This window comes from Elephas maximus, chromosome 10 (assembly GCF_024166365.1).
Source record: "Elephas maximus indicus isolate mEleMax1 chromosome 10, mEleMax1 primary haplotype, whole genome shotgun sequence".
In the NCBI taxonomy this organism is placed as follows: Eukaryota; Metazoa; Chordata; class Mammalia; order Proboscidea; family Elephantidae; genus Elephas; species Elephas maximus.
Genome location: NC_064828.1, coordinates 27,923,877 through 27,935,470, shown reverse-complemented (window position 1 = coordinate 27,935,470; position 11,594 = coordinate 27,923,877). Strand labels below are relative to the sequence as shown.

At 34.8% G+C, this 11,594-nt stretch overlaps 1 pseudogene; it reads right to left on the bottom strand.

Moving 5' to 3' along the window:
- Positions 1-6,406: 6,406 nt before the first annotated feature.
- LOC126084607 (olfactory receptor 4K3-like) lies at positions 6,407-7,317 on the bottom strand (annotated as a pseudogene).
- Between the last annotated feature and the right edge of the window lie 4,277 nt (positions 7,318-11,594).

The following is an 11,594-nucleotide window of genomic DNA, read 5'->3' as shown; positions in this document are numbered from 1 at the left end:
TTCAAGTAACACATATGCTTAAATAATTGTACAAAATTAGGAACTTACCTGATAGTCCAAGTGTTTGTTGTATAGACCATCATATTCAACCATGTATGTTACTTGTTCTAAATTCAGGAGGGAAATATCTCAGACTGTTTTACCCAAAGTTAATGATTTATTTAATTACATATTTAATTGATCATTTATTGGGCTATTTTTATGTATTTCAGGACTTTTAAATACTGAAGGCACATATCATTTTTGTGTGGCATACATTTTTAATTGTTCATGGTTAACACTGAAAAGTTTTTAAAAATCCGGACCATAGTTACACTGGTATCAAAACAACTAAAGGTTTTTGCTATTTCCCTCTATTTATTGAAGTTGCAAAGGAATTCATTTTACTTGGATCCACAATCAACAGCCATGGAAGCAGCAGTCAAGAAATCAAGTGATGTATTGCATTGGGTAAAGCTGCTGCTAAAGACTTCTATAATATGTTAAAATGCAAAGATGTCACTTTGAGGACTAGGGTGCACCTGACCCAAGTCTCATATAGATGCAAAAGCTGGATAATGAGTAAAGAAGACCATAGAAAAATTGGCATATTTGAATTATAGTGCTGCCAAAGAATATTGAATATACCATGGACTGCCAGAAGAGTGACTTGTCTTGGAAGAAATACAGCCAGAATGCTCCTTAAAAAGCAAGGATGGCAAGGCTTCATCTCATATACTTTGGACATGTTATCAGGATAGACCATTCTCTGAAGAAGGATATCAAGTTTGGTAAAGTATAGGGTCAGCAAAAGAGAGGAAGACTCTTGACAAGATGGATTCACACAGTGACTGCCTCAGTGGGCTCAAACATAGCAAGGATTGTGAGGACAGTGCAGAGCTAGGTAGCGTTTTCTTCTGTTGTACGTATGGTCACTATGGGTTTGAACCAACCTGACAGCACCTAACAACAACGATATGGATTACAAAATTTCCTCATATAAAAAGATATATTTACTCCCATCACATTTATTCCTCTGAAACAGTGTAACCTATGCTCCATGTTGTTTTAATTTTATGTTCATTGCCCGATTACTTAGTTTGAAAAATGCCCTGAATTATTCATTGTTAAAGACAGACTATTGTAAGCTTAACTATTTTTAAATCTAATTTCATCATTTTTAATATTCAGAATAGATGGTTGATTATTAGGTCATGTTGTATTTCACCTTAACTCTCTATTTGGAAAGTTGGCAATTGGGTGACAATCCTGATAAATGTTTATGGGAACTTGATGGAAAAGCATAGAGTATTAGCCTTGGGAATGCTGAAAGTATGGCCTCAGGTATTAGATAGCCTAGATTCAAATTTATTAACTTAGAGATAAAACAGTAAAAATTTTATAGGCCCTATGAAATACATATCTATGCTTATATTTAAATGCAGTGTATGAATACTTATATTTTGTATGGAAGAGAAAAAGTGTGTGAGAGAGATTTAAAGCCCAAGGGAGGAAGAAGAGATTGAGAGAAGGGGTGTAAACAGAAGATGAATAGAGAAGTGTAACATATGGTAAGTTAGGAAACAGGACATATGATAGGTGAGGAAACAAGAGGCAGAACCTCAGAGATTGCAGGTATCAGTGATTTGGCCTTTGACTGCTCTCACTCTTGGGTGTCTCAATTCCAATTGAGTAAAGCTCTCTATCCAGTTCATCTAGAGTGGGTTAATATCTGTATCTGCATCTATCTATATTTATATATACTATATATCCATATTTTTATATTGCATGTTTCACAGTTTTTGAAATTTTGACAATTTTTATGACTCAGTCAATGAATATTTTTTGAACCTGGGGTCAAATAGATGTTGATCTTATAATTTCATGGCTGGTGTTATTATTATTCAACAACTGTGTAGCACAGATTATTTGCTGACTTCTTTTCACTGTTTTTGGTTTCTTTTTTTTTTTTTTTCTTGTATAACATGTATAACCCTTCTGTTGCTTAGGACATGAGTTTCAAGACTTTATTATATGGTTATTTGATGTATGTGATAATATCTCATCAGTAGTGAAATTGATGTAATTTATGTTTGGTTTCAATAAATAGAAAATTGAACCTAATTCCCTGCTAAATTTGAGAGTACACTTGGGCCTGAATATCTGCTATCCAAAATTATTTCTGGATTATACATTCAGTGATAGTTTATGTTTTTTCTTTTCATGATTTTTTTTTTTTGCTTAATAATAGTATTCATAATTGGATTCTTATTGCTGCATTAAATTAAAAACAACAACATAAAGCCAGTTTTCTGCTTGAATAATTTGCTGTTTCTTGAAGTTAGGGGAAATGGAAGAAGTCTACAGTTATAAACTCAGAAATTCAGAAGAACAAAACTAAATCCCCTGAAATCTCACAGGCTGAGGAGAAGGAGACCCATCAGAGTCACAATGAAAACCTGGCAAGAACATAACTAACGGACAGGAACAAATCAGAATAGAGTGAGTCTTATGAAACTACCATCCAGACTCCAGTCAGCCCAGTCCCTGATTGTGTTAAGGCGGTCCATCTCAGCCCTCCATGCCTAACAGAGGAAAGAGTAAATGATTTCTGAAGAAATAGATTAGAGCTTTATGATCTTGAATATAAAATGTGAAATATTCATAAAATAATTATGATATATGATAAGAAACAGGAATTTGTGACTCAGAATTAAAAGGAAAATAGTTAATAGAAGCATACCACAGATGATTCAATTGTGAAATTAGCAGACAAATTTTTTCAATAACCATTATACATTTTAAAAAGATATTAAGAAGAAAAGTTTAAAAAATGGGTGAAAAGATGATGAATTTCAACAGAAAAATGGAATATCTAAGAAAAAATTAAGTGACATTTTGGTACTAAAAATATGAAATTATAAATTTAGTTTAGGTTTAAAAGCCAAATTGGCACAGCAGAAGAAAGAATCAGTGGACTCCAAAGACTGGCCAACAGAAATGATCATAACTGAAACACAGATACAAAAGAAATTTAAAAGGAAGTAGAACAGAATGTAAGAGGCAGGTGGGAAAAATGAAATGCTCTAACACCTGTGTAAATGAACCCTAAAATGAAAGGAGGAAGAGAACGAGAAGTAGTATTTGAAGAATAGTAGTTGAAGATTTTCTAAAATTGATCAAAATCATCAATCCAAGATTCAAGAAGTGCAGTGAACAATAAAATGGATAAACAGAAAACAACAGCATAGGCCCATAGACCTTTTTATGAAAATGAAAGACAAAGGGAATGTGCATTAATCAGCCACAAAAGAGAAATATTTTCAAAGAAACAGCTATATGACTAATGACTGACTATCAACAGGAAATTGAACACCAGAAGACAATGGAATAACATTATAAAGTGTTGAGAAAAATTCCCCACCAAAACAATGTAATTCAAATATAAAGTCATTTTAAAATAAACAACAACTAAGAGAATTGTTACTAGAAGAAATTCAAGGGAAATTTAATCAGGCTACAATATTTATTCCAGTAAGCAGTAAGGAGGTAATTAAAAATCACCAGAAGTAATAAATATAAGAAGTAATAAATATAAAAGAATAAAACTGTTTAAGACAATAGTCACAATGACAATAACAATATATTTTGGTGCTATAATCTTTGTCAAAAGGATTTCTTTAAAGTTTTTTTTGTTGTTGTTGTTATTTGTTTTTACTGTGAAGGCATGGTGGTAAGCAATAGCATGAAAACTAATACAGCTTGATCCCACACTGCCTTGATTTGTGCTAAAACACACCTGCAGTTTTACTCACATTTCTTCTGCACTGAAATCAAGATATTTCCCCTTTATCCAACTGTGTAACTGTGTAAGTCAGAAGATCTTCATATATTTCCATCACAGCAACATATAACAGCCAGTTTAATTCAGAGGCAGGTAAGAGAATTTAACTTCTTCTATTAAGCCATATGTTAAAAAAAAAAATTACAAAAACGTAAAACAATGTCATTCTCACTTCATTATTTTTTGTAAAATATAGTTTTTTTAAAAGATATTTATTATGTTTACATGCAATGCATTTATGATTGCTATTTTTACAGGAGTTAGTGAATAAGTATTATAACTTTTTTCATTTTTAATTTATAAAATTATAAATATTGACAGTTATAGCCTACATGAACAGAAGATCTTTGGTGTCCTCAATCATTTCTAAGAGTGTAAGGTTTTCCTGAAGCCAAAATGTCTGAGAACCACTGACCTAGATTACCTGTGGATTACAAATTCCATATCTTGCGATTTACAACTTTACTTGTGATGAGTGTGATGGGCGTGAATATATGATGAGCTGATGCCCTCAATTTTTGCTCAGACTTTTCTTACCTGAGCTCACTTGGAACCCTCATACTTATTTGTTCACAATGGATAGATTTATTGTTTCATTAGTGTCATAAAGACAATAACTGTCTTTTTTTGCTAGAGTAGGTATTAGAATCCTAATTCTAGAAAGTAGTAGCTGTCTTGGGTTTATGGGAGTAACAGAAATTCAGATATTGCAAAGATGTAGTACTTTCACTGTATTCAACATTGGAACCCTCATACTTATTTGTTCACAATGGATAGATTTATTGTTTCATTAGTGTCATAAAGACAATAACTGTCTTTTTTTGCTAGAGTAGGTATTAGAATCCTAATTCTAGAAAGTAGTAGCTGTCTTGGGTTTATGGGAGTAACAGAAATTCAGATATTGCAAAGATGTAGTACTTTCACTGTATTCAACACTTCTTTGTGTGTGGCCCAGAGAACAGATTCCCGTAGGACTGTGCAGGCCACTTAACATCCCAAGGCCCACATGGGGCAGAGAGCATATCCTGGCCCCAGCTGTGGTAGGCCTACCACCACCTACATTCTAAAACTGAAACATGTTTCTTCACATGCTCTAATACATGTTTAATTTAATATTATATCTTTCCATAGTTTTGAAATTCAAACAGCCCTGAAAAATAAAATATTTTTATTTGTAGTTTAATATGGTTGCACAACCTACACTGACCTGAACTGATGGGCAGCTATTCATGATTATTCATTGCATTCAAGTGTGAATATTTATATATTTTACTACAGGAATAGTAACAATTTTAATTAAGGGCTCATGCCTCAGACTATTGGAAGTGTCACAAAATATACAGGACCCTGTTACCTTTTTTAAAATGTGAAGTTTTAATCGCATCTGGCTCTATAGGTTTAAGATAAGGAATTTTTGTATACTTTTTTGCAGCATAAGAAAAAAAAACAAAGTTGCTGTTGATTTTATTCTGACTCATGGCAACCCCACGTGTGTCAGGGTAGAACTGCCCTCCAAGAGGTTTTCAATGGCCGTGATCTTTTGGAAATAGATCACCAGCACTTTATTGAGATGTCTCTGGGAGGATTTGAACCACCAACCATTTGGTTAGTAGCCAAGTGCTTAACCGTTAATATCACCCAGGGACTCTTTTGAGACATAGAGTAGGGTAAATTCCTAAAAAGGAGAACATTTTGTTATGTGTGGTAAAGGAAAACCAAAACTTTTCACATAATTTAGGGCTGGCAGTGTATCTGAGCATAGCAGTGAATTAATGGGCAGTTAAAAAAAATATATATATATATATTTTTTTGTTCCTTTAGGATTAGGCTTTCTTGCCTGAACTTAATAACACTCTTGTCCTTCTTTTCTCTTTTGTAATGAAATTACTTATGCATTTACTGTTAGAAAGAGAAGGAAATAGTCCAAAGTTGTTAATACTTCTATCTTTGTTTTTAATGTTTGACTTCTAAAGAAAATCATACTATTTCACAAATGACCGAGCACAAAGCTGTGGGTAACAACTTTCTCTCCAGATTGTGATTATCTTTTTTTTTTTCTGAATGTGGTGAAGAATGCTTAACAATTTACAACTGTCTCTCTAGACAAGTTAGCTAGTATGCTAACTAATCGGAAGAGAAGTTCATCCATTTATAAAAGTAAAATAGCAATATTCACTTCTCTGGCTTATTAAAAATATAAAAGAGAAGCTGTGTGTGATATGCTTGACTCAGAGAAATCCTTAACATAATAAATATTTCAAGATGTGGTGGTTGCATTAGCATAGGTATCATGAGTATTGTTATTTATTTCAAATCACTTTTGAGCACAGCCAAAATCATAATTGTAAAGACTGGCTAAATTTCCTAGACAGGAAATCATTTTGCATTCAATCATTAATAATTGATAGTGGAATGGAATAGAATTGACACAAACCATACATTTGGATATACACATGTCTTCCGTATGTGAGTTGGGGAATGCTTCCAGGTTCAGAGTAACGGGACAGGTGTGACTAATTTATGGAACTTACAGTAAACATTCTGATAGTATGAGATCCTGAAATACCCACTGAATACCGTATGCTAATATTGTAGTCTCTTCATGGCATTTTTAATCTCTTTGTTTCTTACAGTATAAATAGCTGGATTCAGGAGAGGTGTGATAACTGCATAAAATACGGCAAGAAACTTGTCCACCCACGTGATGCTGAGTGGCCACAGATAAACAAAGATGCAGGGCCCAAAAAATAACACCACCACAGTGATGTGAGCAGTGCAGGTGGAGAGAGCCTTGGATGCCCCATCTTTAGAGAAAAGGCAGACAGTAAACAGAATATAAGAGTAGGAGATCAGCAACAGGATGAAGCAGATGGTCGCCAGTACTCCACTGTCAGCATTTATCAACATTTCCAGAGTATAGGTGTCCACGCAGGCTAGCTTCATCACCAACGGAATATCACAGAAAAAGCTATCCAATTCCCAAGGGCCACAGAAAGGCAGCTTTACGATCATAGCTAGCTGGCTTATTGAATGCACAAAGCCATGATCCATGATGTCATCACTAACCCAATGCACATTTGTCTGTTCATGATGCTGGAGTAATGGAGTGGCTTGCAGATGGCCACATAACGGTCATAGGCCATCGACACAAGCAGCACCATCTCACCACCTCCAAAAAAATGTCCAAAGAAAATCTGGCACATGCAGCCTCCAAAGGAAATGGTCTTTTTTTCCTTGAGAAAGTCTGTGATCAATTTAGGTGTAGTGACTGAGGAAATGCAGAAGTCAATGAAAGAGAGATTGGCCAAGAGAAAGTACATGGGGGAGTGAAGATGAAGGTCAGCAATGATTAAGAGCACAATGAAGATGTTGCCTAAAATAGTGATCAAATAAAGTGAAGAAAATATCACTAGGAGAAAGGCCTGGAGCTCCGGTGAATCACAAAGTCCAAGAATAATAAATTCAGACCCTGTGGACTGGTTTACTGCTTCCATTTAGTCCAGTTTGTTTTAAAGTTATCTGAAGCTTTTAGTCAGTTACCGTTGAGTTGATTCCTATTCATGGCAGTCCCGTGTGTGACAGAGTAGAATTGCCCCACAGGGGTTTTTTTTTGGCTATAATCTTTAGGGAAGCAATTGCCAGACCTTTTCTCCTGTGGACCACCGGTGGGTTTAAACCATCAACTTTTACGTTAGCAGTTGAGTGCAAGGTGTTTGCACAACCTAGGACCTTCATCTGAAAATACAGACATGAAGTTTGATTTTCTGAGTGAACAGTATATGAATCCAGAGGATTTCTTATACATTGCTGATAGAAGTGTATTCTGGTATAATCACTTTGAAAAACAGTCTGGCCTTATCTTGTAAAGTTCAACATTTACACATCCTATATTTTTTATTATCTAAAAATTCTACCTTATATACATACTCAAGGTGAACTTTTGTATATGAACATGAAGAGAAATTAAACTGCATGTCTACTGATAGGACAAGATACGAATGAATTATGAATCAGCTTTGGTATATTAATACTACTACTACTATATTCTTCAGGATCACAACAAATGATACACAGCTACCTCAAATGATACAGATGAATACGATAGTGAAGGAAAGTAAAGAAGTCCAAAATGAATTCACTCAAAATAACTTTTTGTAAAATGAAGGGCAGTCAAAAAATAACCACATATTTTGTATAAATGATAAAAACTATATAAACAAAAACACCAAACCCACTGCCACTGAGTCGATTCCAAGTCACAGTGACCGTATAGGACGGAGCAGAACTGCCCCATAGAGTTTCCAAGGAGCGCCTGGTGGATTTGAACTGCCAACCTCTTGGCTAACAGCTGTAGCAGTTAACCACTATGCTACCAGGGTTTCCAAAATCTGTGTAGGGAATGAAAAAGACAAGATGCAGGATATAGGTAATCCCAGAAGAGGGGAGGCTAAGGCTAAACATAATGACAAGCACATAAGCAGGTATATGGCGTCATCAATTGTTTTGTTATTGTACTTGGTCAGTTTTTCATAGGTGTAGCTTTACTATTGAAAATAAAACAAAAATCAATGAATAAGTAACCACACAAAGGACAAGAAAAAGTGATGAGAGGGTACTTTATGAACAAAAATTGTGATCAATTCAATATTGTGGGCATGAGCTGCACTAAATTTCTTTTTTTTTCAAAAAGGACATTTTATAATTTGCAGCTCTCAGGTAGAAAACAGTTTTTTTTAAGGTAGAAAACAGTTCCTATATATAAATTTGAAATGTTGGAATGATATGTAGCACATTGTCTAAGCTCATTTTAGGGGTTGTGAAACATGTAACAATGATGTTTCATTAATTACTAAATAAATGAATAAATTAGCAAAGACTGGACACATTAACTGGTCTTGGCAAAATCACAGAATTTTTTCACCAACAAACATAATTAACTAAATACTGAAGACAGGTAAACTAATGAAGGACAAAGTTGCTAACACTCAGTGAAAGAATGTTACAGGCATGAAGTAAGAATAAGTCATGAGCAACTATGAAGAGAAGTTCTCTGATCATAAGACTTAGTGCTTAATTAACTTTTGAAAATTTACTCAAAAAGTCTGAGGTTGTACTGCAGGCTTAGGGAATCCTGACATTTAGTATTTTGTACAGAGCTCTCTAAAATGTGTTTAGAATCTTTTTTTGCCAGACATACATTGTTGTTGTTTGCCACTGAGTCAATTCAGACTCACAGTGACCCTATAGAACAGACTAGAACTGCCCTGTAGGGTTTCCTAGGCTTAGATCTTTATGTGGCCAGATTGCCAGGACTTTTCTCCTAGGCAGCTAGTGAGTTTGAACTGCCAGCCTTTCGGTTAACAGGCAAGTGCTTAACCACTGCTCCACCAGGGCCTAGGGCCATAGAATACATGATCTGATGTTAAATTTCTGATTCAAAGCAAGATACATGACTTCAAAGGAATTAAAATTTGGAAATCTCTGCATGGGCTAAAATGAATGAGTCTCTGGTGAATTCTGGAAAGGGGCTACCTATCAAGTAATTGAGAAAAAGAATTTTGTGTTACAAATGAGAAGGCCTTGGGACACCAGAATCTGAGTACACGTTTTCGGAATCGGCATTTGCAGCATCTTCATTGGAAGCTATTTCCACTCAGTCTCATTTACCTCAGCCTGAGACGCCCTGATTGTTGACATGTATTGTTTCCCCAACAATCGTTGGAAGAAGACTTTCTTTTGACATACCAGAATAAATGACATATACAAACTAGATCTCTTATGGACATATTAGAAAAAACATGAACTTTGTCTCTAGTCTTCTGATTTTTGCTGTTTAAACAAAATCTTTTAAAAATCTAAAAATGTCTCAATCGGGACAATAGATTTTTATTCTTTTCCTTCTTGCTCTCCTCTTTTTTTCTTATCCCAGATGTCTTTTGTTTGTTTGCTTTTTCCAATTTCTGGATCACAGGACTTTGACACAGTGGTATGATTATCTCCAGCGGTATTTTTATTTCCTGATGATTAAAGTTCTTAACCCTCTGTTAAAGTTGGGAATCAGTTTTTTTTTTTTTTTTTTTAATTTTCTATATAGCCCAGTACTATGCTAAATACTTTTAATCACTATTTCATACTCATGATAACTAATTTTACAACTGATAAAAACAAAAACGAAAATGAGTGAAAGGTCAAATGCCCAGTGCGACATAGGTGATAAGTAGAGAGCCTACTAGAGTTAACTTCTGGGAAGAATGTTGGCTTAGAAAAAACTTTGGTTTGATTGAGAAGGAACACACTTTCAATGAATTATGAAGAAATAATAAAACTCTATGCTGGTGGCATAGTGGTTAAGTGCTACAGCTGCTAACCAAAGGGTTGGCAGTTCGAATCTGCCAGGTGCTCCTTGGAAACTCTATGAGGCAGTTCTACTCTGTCCTACAGGGTTGCTATGAGTCGGAATTGACTCAATGACACTGGGTTTGGTGTTTTTTTTTTTTTTAAGAATAAATGTCCTATGAATGGTAATTGACATAAGAAAATGAATGACTAGGAGCTATACCAAACATGTTCTGTGCCCCTGGAAATAATCATTATTGTTGCTTTTGGTATTTCAAATTTTCCTCTAATTGAGTTTGGGTTACTCCAAATATTGTATACAATTGAAGAGGTTGTTGATTTTTTTTTTCCCCCGAATTTAGCAGTGCTATCAAATTTCCAGGGCTGAAAATAAGAACTGAATGAACAAATACCATATGCAGGTGGGCTTTTTTCTCTAGTTAAGTCAATAAGAACTTATTGAATATTTTCTTTTGTGTGCCCTAACCACTTCAGGGTTAAAAGAAACAGAACATGGGTAAGGTGGGTTATAGCAAAGAAGTAAATCCTTTGCCTACTTTCTCGCCTCATGTCTTACCTAAAACTTTGAATTACAAAAGACAAATTGTTTTTATTACAATAATTCGTAGTAAAGCAAAACCAAACCCGTTGCCGTCGAGCTGATTCCAGCTCCTAGTGACCCTATAGAGTCGAACTGCCCCATATGGCTTCCCAGGAGTGCCTGGTGGATTTGAACTGCTGACCCTTTGGTTAGCTGCCATAGCTCTTAACCACTAAACCATGTTAAAACACTGTAAAAATTAATTTGCAAGCATATCCCAGCTTGAAAATGTACATCTTCAGATTCCAAGAGGGTATATTTTTAAACTCAATGACTCCGAGCAGAACTGACCAAAGAAGATTAAAGTTTAGGAAAAAACAAATCATAGCCTCCCCTTATAAATAACCCTTTCTGTTTATACGTAAGATAGGTAGCAATATCCTCTTTTTCATCTCTGATTCTAGTCATTTGAATCTTCTCTCCCTCTGTTTTTTTTTTATTTTTGTGTAGCTAGCTAAATGTTTGTTGATTTTGTTGATCTTTCCAAAGGATCAGCTTTTGGTTTTACTGATTTTCTCTGTTGTTCTTCTATTCTCTGTTTCACTCATTTCTGGTGTAATCATTGTTTCCTTCCTTCTGCTAGTTTTGAGTTTAGTTTGCTCTTCTTTTTTCCAGTTTTTTAAGGTAGGAGTTTAGGCTATTGATTTGAGACCATTTCTTCTTTTTTTTTTTTTCAGAGTTGTGTGACAAGCAGTCTCTTTCTCTGAATACTCCTCAAGTGCCAGTAATTTCATCTTGCAGGATCTAACTTGTCCTTCACAATAACCCCATTAACTGGATTTTGTTATTGTGAGGCTGAACCTCAGAGTAACATGTTAAAGTCTCTGAATTGAA